The 11,742-nt window shown below is 44.2% G+C and overlaps 1 long non-coding RNA gene across 1 annotated transcript in view; it reads left to right on the top strand.

The window, feature by feature from the left end:
• The first annotated feature begins 206 nt into the window (after positions 1-206).
• Positions 207-11,742, top strand: part of LOC142830665 (uncharacterized) — a 79,203-nt gene continuing 67,667 nt past the window's right edge. The window contains exon 1 of the long non-coding RNA XR_012906107.1: positions 207-343. This is a non-coding gene — a long non-coding RNA (uncharacterized LOC142830665). The remainder of the gene's footprint in view (positions 344-11,742) is intronic.

The raw sequence follows: 11,742 nt of genomic DNA, 5'->3' as shown, positions 1-11,742 counted from the left end.
GGGCGCCTGCCCTGCACTGGGCCTTTAAGCCCAAGGCTCAGGCCTTGAGCCTGAGGGTGGCTGGAAGAACCCAGCTGAAGCGGTTAGGCTAATTAGCCCCAGCTGTCAGAGATCCGGGAAGCCCGGGTGGCTAGGCGAGCCCAGCTGTCAGCTATAAAAGGGGAAGCACAGTTTGCTGGGGGGAGAGCCAGTGGAGAGTTGACTGCTAGAGGAGGCAGGAGCTCCTTGGAGGGAGACAAGCTGGGGATAGCCAGCAATAGCTGGAGGAGGGCCAGCCAAGACTCCCCTGGCTAGGGGCTGGAGGCAAAGCCCTGGTTTGGAGGCGGACCCTGATGCAGCCTAGGTAAGCAAGCAGTTGAGACAACCCTGATGCCTATGATGAGCAACCTGTACAGACTGTAACTTGCCAGGAGAGGGGCTATATGAGGAGAGTCAGGGGGCACTGAGGTGCACTGGGGGTGTGAACCCCCTGACACTTTCCCTAAGCTGCATTCTCCCCTGGGTGAATGGAGAGAGAGTGTGAGTGTGAGAGTGTGTTTGAAGAAGACTGGGAACAATGGAGCACATTTCAATGAGTCATCACAGTCTGGGCATGCTCCCTGCTGGATAAAGGGAAGTCTGGGCATGCTCCCTGATGATGAGGTGAATGAGTCACAGGAGCCATTCAGACACTATATAAAGAGAGGGAGCATAAGTGAGACTCTCTTTTTTTTTTTTCCTTCCTCTGATCCTGAGAAGCTCCCCTCCAGCGTCTCTCCTCCTGACCAGCTTCCCAATGAGCAGACAGACCCTCCAGGATCCACATTCCTTGGTTCCTTCTGCAACCCATATGTCTGTGTAAGTGTGTGAGTGCCTGAGGGCAGGAATGAATAGGTATGAATAAGTGAATGAATGGAGGGGTGTGTGTTTGCTTGCTTGTCTGTGTGTGTGTGTGTGTGTGAGAGAGAGAGAGTTCTATCTTATTTAGTTTAAACCTTTGGTGGCTGCTTTCTCCTCTTTAGTTTTACCTAGTGGAAATTAACCCACACTAGTGTAACCCTGAGTGGTCTCCAGTGAGAATATTTTTGGGGTAACAGGATGTGGCTCCACCTCCTTCCTGTCAGTGAGCAACCATTCTGCTTTACTGCACACCTGGCTCAGTAGCACATAGTGTGCCATGAGTGTGGCTCAGTCAGTGTGCACAGGCCCTAGGGTCAGGATGGAGCAACCAACAGTTCAGGGGCTCAGGCCTATGCTTAGGCCAAGCAAACAGTAAAACCAGACTCTAATCCAGGGCAGGACAACCAATAGTTTGGTCTCCTAGCTGTGGCAGAGAGCCGATAAGCACAAGCAGTTTGCCTAAAGAAGCAGGGGTAAGGGAGACAGCCACCCATAGACTGGAGTGGCAGGGAGGACACAGGCCCACCCGATCCATTGTAGGGCCTTAACAACAGCAAATCGGTCTGCCACTGGGACAGCAAGGATCCTGACCTCAAAACACTGACTTCTTCACTCTTTCAGCCAGACCAGGGATGGCTACTCCTGAGTTACTTCTTAACTCTCCCTCTAGGCGTACCTCGCTCAGTAGCAGATTGTCTGGGTCATTGGGGAATGAAACCTCCATCAGGGTTGGCAGGTCTCCTAGGTCAAGTACTATCTGTGACCTGGCAATTCCGTGGCTCCCTTGAGGTCTGTAGCAACTTCCTACTTCAGGGTCTCAAGAATAGCATCTGGCCCCAACAGCAGCTGGGCTCCAACTGAGCTCCTGGACATGTATTTTGTACCTCCTGTCCTGTCTCCTGACTTCTGGCAGGATGGTGGGGTTGAGGCATGGTTCCACCCACAAGTGTTCAAGGAAAGTTTCCTCCCTCTCCAGGTCAGTGGACAGCCACTACGCTTCACTAAAAGGACAAAGGGTCTATTTTCTCAAATGTATGGTTGGGTTTATTGTAATTCTTTCCAGTTTTTTATACTGGAACCCTTCTTTGTTATTTTGAGGGCATTCTCTTATTATCAGGGTTGCTTTTATCTTTAATCTCACCATTCATTATAATAAGAACCTTGGAGGGAAGGTGTTACAATTACACTGCTAGGGCTAAATCACTGGAAATTAGATCAGAATCTAGCTCATAGGTTTCACCCACCTATGGTACATATCTCAACAGTAAAGAGGAGGTACCTTAAGTCCAGTTTAAAGGGACTGCAGTGATGGCTCATTTTACTTTTCCTCCAACTGATAGTGTTGATTTATATATATTGGGTATGATGAGTGTAGGCAGTTCTATAGCTACTAAAAGCAAGATTTAATCAAATCAAGCTAGTTTTGATTCATTATAGACTTTGGGCTAGATTTTGCGCTGTGTGTGTGTGTGTGTATTTTCCACAGGAATCAAAGACATTTGCATTCATATTCCTGTTCTTTTTATATGCCCCACCCTGATAAGTTTTCTTCAGCTGTTACAAGCAGTGAAGATTCATATTTTGTCTGCATTGATGAGTTTGGATCCTACAAACTGAAGTGCACATGCTATAGGTTGTTGGGATGGCATAGACAGCAGTCTAGGGTAAGAGAGAAACAGTTTGGGGAAACCTAAAGAATGTAGCCAGAAAAATCTCTGGGAGAAGCAGATAGCACATTTGGAAATGAATCGTGTCCCAGGGAAAAGCACAGAGGGTGAAAGAGAAGGAAATGCATAACTGGTAGTGTGGTTTTTTAGACAGCTTGGCTTTGAAGGAAGCAGTAATTTATGTGCAATCATGAGGAAAGCAGTGAAAACCCTCTGCTGGAAAGAAAAGGAAATTGGGACAGTTTCATTGCCAGTCAATCTACTGCTTTAGAAAACAGCAATTCCCATTCCATGGGGAGCATTTTGGGTTCTGTTCCAAGGTAAACAAAACCCTCAAACAGGTTTACAGCTACTGGAATCATTTTGAAAGGACTCTCATTCCCCCCGTTTCCTAATCCCTAAATTTAAAATCCGAGTATAGATTGTTTATGGAATTGCAGACAAGAATATTATTAAAGAAGTTCTGTTGAGCAGAGAGATTTTGTCCATTCCTCTGAATTTCTATTACCTAATGTGACCATTTCCCATCTGACTATGGTCCTGACAAAATGTTCCGGTCAGTTATTGATCACTTCATTTGCATTCCTATTTTGGTTAATGATTCTATTGATTTTTACACTCTGCACCACATTGGGCCCTATGGAATTTAATGGAATTGTCAAATTGATACACACTTGTTGGAAAGACAGACAAGCCAGTAGATCATTGTCACGAGCCTGTCTTGCATTCATCACAGTGGTATTTCCTGCTGAGGTTGTCATTAGATTGCTTCCTGCTTGCAAGAATGATTTTTGCTAATTTTAGCTTTCAAGGAGCTGTTGTATTTTAGAAAGGGTGTGCTAATGGATACTTCCATTTCTTGGCATGCCCTTGAAGCTTTCACTCAACACTTTTTTGTGGAAGGGGTGACAGGGCAAGAGATGAGACGCAATGTATGTCACTCCTCAAGCTATGTCTTTTTCATTGTTTGTTTTTGTACTTAAAGTCGTCAATGCTGAGATCTACTTGATTACAGGCATGGGATTGTGTGGCTACAGGGTTAGCGTACTTAACTTATGCACTGTGGATACTTGGAGAGTAGGCTGTACACCTGAAATAGAGAAAAAGATGAGTTTCTAATTGTGGGGTATACAAAATATAATAGTGCATATACAAAAAAGATTGGGAAGTTTAGAAAAATCCAAATTAGTGCCCAAGACAGGCTGTGCCATTGAAAAAGCTCTCTGGAGAGAAGAAAGATATTTTTGTTTAAAAAAAATTATCTAATATAGGCACTCCCAGAGATACAAACGTTCACACATACAAACCATAGTTCACCTGTAGCAGGCAAGAGGCACAGGTTGCAGAAAGCAATGCAAGTGTAGTCCACAGGACAACAGAGGAGTCCCTTTCAGAATCTACACCTACCTTAACATCCTCATCTAATTAAAAGACTGCCTTTCCTGGAGCACCAGCATTCCAGGTTAAATTTAAAACTGCTTCTACTATTTTTCATTGCACTATTTCAGCTACATTATAGGCTAAATAAGCTTTTGTGGATTAGCCTGGGAACCTACCTACCAATTACAATGTTTCTATGGGAAAATGTGTTCAGAGTTGCAAACCACAGACTTAAAAATGAACTTTTGGAACATAACCCATTCATAAGTTGGGGACTTCCTGCACATCTTCCTAAGAGTAGTTGTATTCTTCGTTGGCTATACTATTTTGCAAAATAGGGTCTTGATTCTTGAACGGAGTTCCTAAGTACTGCTGAAATGTCCTGGATGCCTCCCAGCAAAGATAAGACATTACTGCTGGTCCTAAAGAGATTACATGGGGCCCCAGTCCTGAAATCTGTTACATACAGGCAGTTCGCAACAGGACTTCACAGAGGTGCCCAAATCTGTCTGTGCTGCCCCTCTTGGAGGATTGGGGTCAGATTTCAGACATGCCAGAATTAGGAAAGTACTAAGATTATGTTGTTGCCCAGTAAAAACCAGTTTGCAGCATGATGGTGTGATTTAGGGGGGAGGAAGGGAGTAGCATTTAAATAGTTAAAACAAATGGCCAAGATGGCTAATTTCTTGTAGGCATCATGGAAGGACCAACTCTTAATGAGAGGACTTAAATGAGGTGAGAATAATGGGCTGGCAATGGAGCTCATCGAGCAGCCATTGACAACCGAGCCTAGTGAGTGGGCCACACCAGTGGCCCTCCTTTATCTTAGTCAGACACAAGATTATCATAACCAAGACAGTCTCCCAGGATAGAGTAGTTTTGCTAACTGCGCTTGCATACATGGAATTTATGAGGTATGCTGACTGAACCAAGGCAGCACTTTGATTGGATGCAGAGGAAGCACATAACTCTCAATGTTGTGTGCAATCAGCACACACCTCACTTCACAATGCCCTTGCTTTTAAGTAAAGTGCATGCCACTTTGGCAACAATGATCAGAAAACAACTATGTGGACAAAATGCAGCAGAATCTGGCAACCCTGTGCATGGGCAATGGTAAACAAAATGTTTCAGGCACCACATATAGATCCCCAAAGGGTCGCATGTAGCCCTTGGCCACTGCCACAGAGAGTGTTCCCCCATAAAGGAGAAGACAGGAGAAAGCATGAAGATGGTTATGGAAGGGTAGCATTTTTCCAGAAAAATTGCTGTTTTTCCAGAAAAACTATACTTACATCCACACCGCTATTGTGTTTTTTGACAAAGTCGAAAGAATGGAGGAGTTTTTTCAACAGAGGCAAACCTCTTTCTACAAGGAAGAAGCCTTTTTCAAAAAAAGCTTTTTCAGAAAAAAGCATGTGTGGATGCAGAAGAAGGAGTTCTTTTGAAAGAAGAGGCCACCAGGAAATAACACAATTGCCCTGGTGGCCACTCCGTCCATGATAATCACAACTTAAATACGAGATAACGTCCACATTAATTGGACTCTATCTTTTGAAAAAGCACATCACATTTTTGTTGCACTTTTGCTGTGTGGATGCTCTCTTTTGAAATACACTTTTCTGGAAGATCTCTTCCAGAAAAGCTTCTTCCAAAGAAGTTTGGTCTAGATATGGCTGAAGAAACTGAGAACACTTTTCCTATGGCGATAGCTGTAGTCACTCCTAAAGACAGCTCCTATTCAGTGTCTGGTGAGGTATAATTTTGAAACTGAACACTTTTCCTATGGCGATAGCTGTAGTCACTCCTAAAGACAGCTCCTATTCAGTGTCTGGTGAGGATTTTTCAAGATGAAAGACGTTATAAATGAAAGATTATCACTGTTATTATTGTCTTAAGTTCCTTGCATGGAATTACTGTCTTTGTCTTTCTTTCTTTCACAGTAATTTTCAATCAAACAAAAAAACTACTTTTTTTCATTTTGACACACATAAATGTAGGCTGTAAAATACTAACTGGTTTTTGTTTGGGAAATGCCTATAGACTCAGTATGAAACTAGTTACGGAACTTGAGTGTGTTTATTATCAGTGGTGGAACAAAGCAAACTAACTGATAGCGAGTTCCCTTGTGAATTTTACTGCCATTTACAAGAGTTGTTATTAATGAATTGTTGAAAATATATCCAGTGGAGCAAGAACAACTGCTGTACTTCACTCTATACTCCATAACAGCAATAATATACATGCATCCTTTTCCCTTCCTGTCCCAAAGAGCTGCATACCATTGCTATGTACTTGTGTACATACAGCCACTGTGGAGAAAGGCAGAATATCTGTCTCACTGTTCATAGCAGTACTACATAGTGCTCTAGGATATATCCCTTTGTAAAGCACCATGGGATCTCTTTTGGGATGTGATGGTGTGTGTGTGTGTGTATTATGTTTGTTAAATAAATTATTCAGTCTTGAATGTATGAAGGATAGATAATAAACTTCACTGTCCATGAGGTTCCTACACAAAAGCATATCCCACAATTGTGCTGCTGAAATATCAATCATGTGCTTGGTGAGCTATCTTGCTAGTGCAGAGTTGGAGCGGTGACATGATGTCTGTGGTAGGATTAGAACAGGCAAAGACTGTGAATAACATATTAGTGCTTCTCCTGACTGCCTGCAGATCTGGCATGTCTAAGGGTTTGACTATACTCCTTCTAAGGTCAATGTAACATATGATGCTTCAAGGAGTGAAAAACCAAAAACCACTCCTCTGCGTGACATAAGTTACATTGACTTAAAGCCGGGCCAGCATGATGCCATGTTGGTGGGAGATGTTCTCCACCTGACAGCTTCTGCCCCTCGATGAGGTGAGGTAATTATATTGAGTGTTCTCCCTTTCACAGAGCACATCTTCACCAGATATACGACATCAGGGTAGCTGCATTGATGCAGACGTGCTGATATAGCATTGTAGTGAAGGCCACTCCTAAACTTCTACCTCTCACTGCATTCTGGGGCAGCCTGCTGTCTGGGCCTTCTCCCTTCACTGGCAGGCTGCTTTCCCAAGAGCTGCTGGCAGGCAGGCAGACTCCTCAGCCTCTCAGCACTTTGGAGGATCTTTGACCTCTCAGATTTCCTTCCTCCCCTACCTCCCTCCAGTCACACTACCCTGTAATTTATGGGCTGGTGGAAAGAAACTGGCTGGTCTGTTACCTCCTACTAGGCCAGCCTTGCTAACTGAAACTTTAGGGAAGGATTTAGTTAATCAGAGCGGAGTTATTGGTACTGGAATTTAGCCAGGACACCAAAAAGCTCCCACCCTTGTTGAAATCCATGGAAATTTTGTCAGAGTTCCATAGGGAACAGATTGAGGTTGTTATTGACCAGGAGCAGGCAGACTCTTGGTTGTACATCTCACCTGATAGCTTACACTTCTAGCACAATGCACCTGACACGCAGTGTTTCCCTGACTCAAGATCACACACTGAACCATGCCTGCTGTAGCACTGGTATTTTTCTTAAAAGTCTCCCCTCCAAGTACTGACCTGACCCACCTCTACTTACTATGAGAGATCACTAAAGTGCAGCACTTGGTGGTAGGGCTGCAGGCTAAGCTAAACAGAAAAGGATAGTTTAAAGTGAGATTAAAAGAGAAACAACTTGCAATGGCTGGAAAGGAATTCAAATCAATAAAGCAGCATAACTGAGAAGATACTAAGTGCATGAAAAGAAAAGAAGAGTCCAGGAGTGAGGTATGTAAATAATGAAGAGACTCTGTGGTCACTTTGTAAGCCAGGAGGGTCATTTTGAATTGAAGTGACAGACTGGCAAGAATCTGTCAGTGAAGGTCTGGAAAACAGGGATGGTACAATTTTGCTTTCTGGAATACAATAGTTGCCTTGGCTCATAGCTCTAGATTTGTAGAGATTCACAATGTAATTATGTCCTATTGTGCTCGGTAATGGAAAATATTCTGTCCTCCACAGAGGATATTTGGTGTGATGTGTGGCTTTAAAAATCTGCAATAATTCTCTTTGTACGTAAGGACTGTATCTTTCATGGACTATGGATTAAAGTGGCTTTGTTCATCTCCATGTTCATGTGAGGTAATTATTTATCTGTTCAGTAGTGATGGGTAACTCCAACTGCCCCATCCCTTTCTTTGTGAAGTGTTCTGTTAAAGGATTATATTTAAAAGGTTGCTAGAGATTCAGAAGGGAATCCGACATTGTGAAACTTTGCTTTTGGTTTTCAGACGTAAAAATCTGAATTCAGCGGGAAATCCAAAAATGCTGCTGAAAACATTGACAACAATGAAAGTTTTGTGTGTATGTGTGTGTGTGTATAGGGGGTGTCTTTTGTTTTTAATTGAAAATGTCCATAATGGGAATTTCAGCCCAGCTTTAAAAATAGATCTGTTTCAAATGCTACAAAGTGTCAACTCTTTCGGCAAATCTATTTTCCTGTTTTTAGTCAACTTTAGAGAGGTTAGATTTTGAGTCTTGGCTTTATGATGGGGCTGATCTACTGAGTGACTGATCTACTGAGCTGTGCACTAGGGCTGTGTCTAGACTGCATCCCTCTGCCGACAGAGGGATGCAAATCAAGCACTCTGGAAGTGCAAATGAGCCCAGGATTTCAATATCCCAGGCTTCATTTGCATACTCACGTTCCGATGCTGTGCCGATCAGGCTCTGAGTCGAAAGTGAATGTAAAGTGTAGCCACAGCTCTCCCGCCAGCAGGGAGCTTTTTCGACAGCTCCTGTACTCGTTTTTTGAGTACAGGATCTGCCAAAAAGCTTCCTGCTGTTGGCAGAGCTGCGGCTACACTTTACTTTCACTTTCAACACTGAGCCTGATTGTCACAGCGTCAGAACGTAAGGATGCAAATGAAGCCTGGGATAGTGAAATCCTGGGCTCATTTGCACTTCCAGAGTGCTTGATTTGCATCCCTCTGTCGGCAGAGGGATGCAGTCTAGACACAGCCTAGGATAGAGGCAGAATGAATATATACATTATTGTTCCCCCTCTTGCCCAGGTCAGGAAAACCAGTAGATGGTGTTTGGGTCTCCTAGGAAGGCAAGAGGAAAAATTAGGGGTGTAACAAAATGAAATGGGAAGGTAAAATATGAGTTAGCTGAGGGGGCTGACAAAAGAAAGGGATCCCACTTATATGTTCTCTTCTGTGCACCATAAGTTAAGCTACAGCCTTAGTGGAAGTCAGTGAAACTGCTTTTAATGGCTTCCAGCTGAAACCAGGCAAAACTCCAAAGTTTTAGCCAAATTTCAGAGAGAATTCTAGGGGTTGTTCAAGTCTGAAATACAAACAAATGTCAGGGAAAGCAGGCAAGGGTGCAACAAAGAAGGGGGCAGGCCCTCTCTCAATGCTTGGCTCCTTATTGGGACAAGTTGGAGTGATGTTGCAACCCAGTGCACTAGTTGCTTGCAACACTACCGTTGTGGTCTTCCCAGCACCCATGGGGAACAGGCCCCAGCCTCCAGCCCCCAGCAAGAAGTGGAGCAAGCGGTCCCAGTAAGACTCAGTCTGGTGAGAAGACTGGATCCCATCTTGTGGTGATTCCTGAGGAAGGAGAGACGCAGAAGAGGGATGAGTCGGAGGTTCCCGAACTGCCTGGCAACTTGTGGGAAAGGTGCCCCTCTGGATAGTGCTCCAGGGTGGCTGTCGGGGAGGGAGACTGCGGAACTGGGCACAGGGAGAAGAGTTTGGATCTCTGTGGTAGGAGAAAAACACGGGGCTGGGTGTGGAACTGCAGAAGGGAAGTGTGTGGGGAACTGGGTCCCAGGAAGCGAGTTCTGGGAAGTGTGCTGGGTGCAGAACCAGCATAAGACTGCTCAGGACTTGGTATGGGGGGGAAGGGGAGGCAGTAGGGGGAGTCCTTAAGGCCTCCTCTTTAGGAACAAGCATGTTGTGCTAGACAGAGGCAAAAACACATTGGCCAAGTTAAAAATGGTTTTCACAATCCCTCAGCAGACTAAATCCGATGAGCTTTGCTCAACTCTGCTGTGTGATCACTATAGATGTTCTTATTTACAGCAGGTGCTATACTTGCACTGCACCTCCGCAAATCTGGTAACAAGTGCAACAAGTACATTGTGGGCCCTCTGCTGGGGCATCTCTTTGTTTCTATTCCGCTAACAAGGTTGAGCATAAAGAGGCACCCGCACTTCTCTTTTCATACTGTACCAGCCTATCATGCGTCTCCCCCCGAGGGGGCCTCTCCTTGACATCTACTTCTCTGCATTCCATGCAGACTAGAATCCCAGTGCACATCAAAGGGGCCCCTCATGAGGCTGCACAATTACAGGAACAATTATGATTTATACAAACACACAGCCCTCCTTGAGCAAATAACCTTAGCGTAAAGCAGAGTTTTTGTTTGTCATTCTGCACACCACTGTGAACAAGAACACATACTGGAAATCAGCAAAATATTGTGGAAAAGACAGACACTGACAAATGACACAGCCTCATTCAATTACAAACAGGAAAAACAAACAACCTTCTGAAACAAAGCCCAAAAAGGGCTCTCCTGCAAAACCAAAGACAGGTTTCCATTTCAGAATGAATGCAGCAGCAGACGGGTTATACACAAATGCCTCTGGCAGTGGAGATGACGGTGGTATAAGCAACATTTGGGAAACAAAACAAATTGGCATCATCAAGTGAAAGGAATTTTTTAAACAAGTTTCACATTGCAATATATTCAACATGTTGGACTCTGTGAGTGTGTATGTAATTACTCGCCCCAGTGGGGTCAGTGGAGTCCTGGGATACACTAGCTTTGTTTCTCAGACAGTTCTTGGGAGCACCCACATGTACCACAGCCCAAGGGCCAGCATTCAGCTGCTGTAAGTTCTAACATCTTCTGCCCCCAATAAGCACTCTGGAATGTCTTAAATGAAAAAGATGCTTTATTATGCCTGGAAGGAGAGATTGCCTACTCTTTAAGTTTTATCCACATGATAATTTAATACATAGCAGGTTCGTGTGCTGTAGATTTACACACCAGTTTTCCATGCCCTACATATCCATTTAACAATTATAGTTAATAAGATAGTAATCCTAAAACTTGGCAATTAGGGGGGCAAGCTAAAGAGGTACGTGAGTGCCACATCTCAGTCCAGTCCTTCATTAGCAATAATAAGGAATCCTTCAGGTCCTCCACTAAAGTCAATAAGATAATATGCTATGTGTTGATAGCAGCTTCTCAACACCATTCTGTGCCAAAATAGTGTTGACTGGATGGCTCCTTCCAGTAGCTGCTCCAACAATCTTCCAGTTCCCCAAATACTCCCCTTTCTGCTGAGACATGAGCCCTCCAATGTCAGAGAGAGAAGAGCACATTACGCTGTCCTCTGCTGACCTGTGGCTACTCCATTGATTCCATACGCTATATAGCACTAGAGTATTTATCTGGCATTGCTTTGGGTCCTAACTGATATATATATATATATATTTTTTTTTTCTTTATTTAAATCATTGCTGTGATGAGGGGTTCAGTATACAGGCTGCTCTGGGAAGGGAGGACAGCTCCAGCCCTCTGTCACTGCAGCAGCTTGGGGTCAGATGAGATGTGCCCGGGGAAGGGTTGCATATCCCCCAGCTGGAGGACAGAGAGACACACACAGACACAGACAAACTTTCAAATATATAATAGCTGTCCCTTTTTACTCCCACACTTCCTGATGCTCCAATGGGGGTGTAGCTGTCCCAATCCCCATCTGTGGCCCCTTGCTTCCACCATGTGATAATTCTGCAGGATAATCCTCCCTTCTAGCAAAGTCCTCCCTTTTTATT

The sequence above is a fragment of the Pelodiscus sinensis genome, chromosome 9 (genome assembly GCF_049634645.1).
Source record: "Pelodiscus sinensis isolate JC-2024 chromosome 9, ASM4963464v1, whole genome shotgun sequence".
NCBI classification, from domain to species: domain Eukaryota; kingdom Metazoa; phylum Chordata; order Testudines; family Trionychidae; genus Pelodiscus; species Pelodiscus sinensis.
Note: the sequence above shows the minus strand (reverse complement) of the source record. Positions and strands in the feature narration are given on the sequence as shown.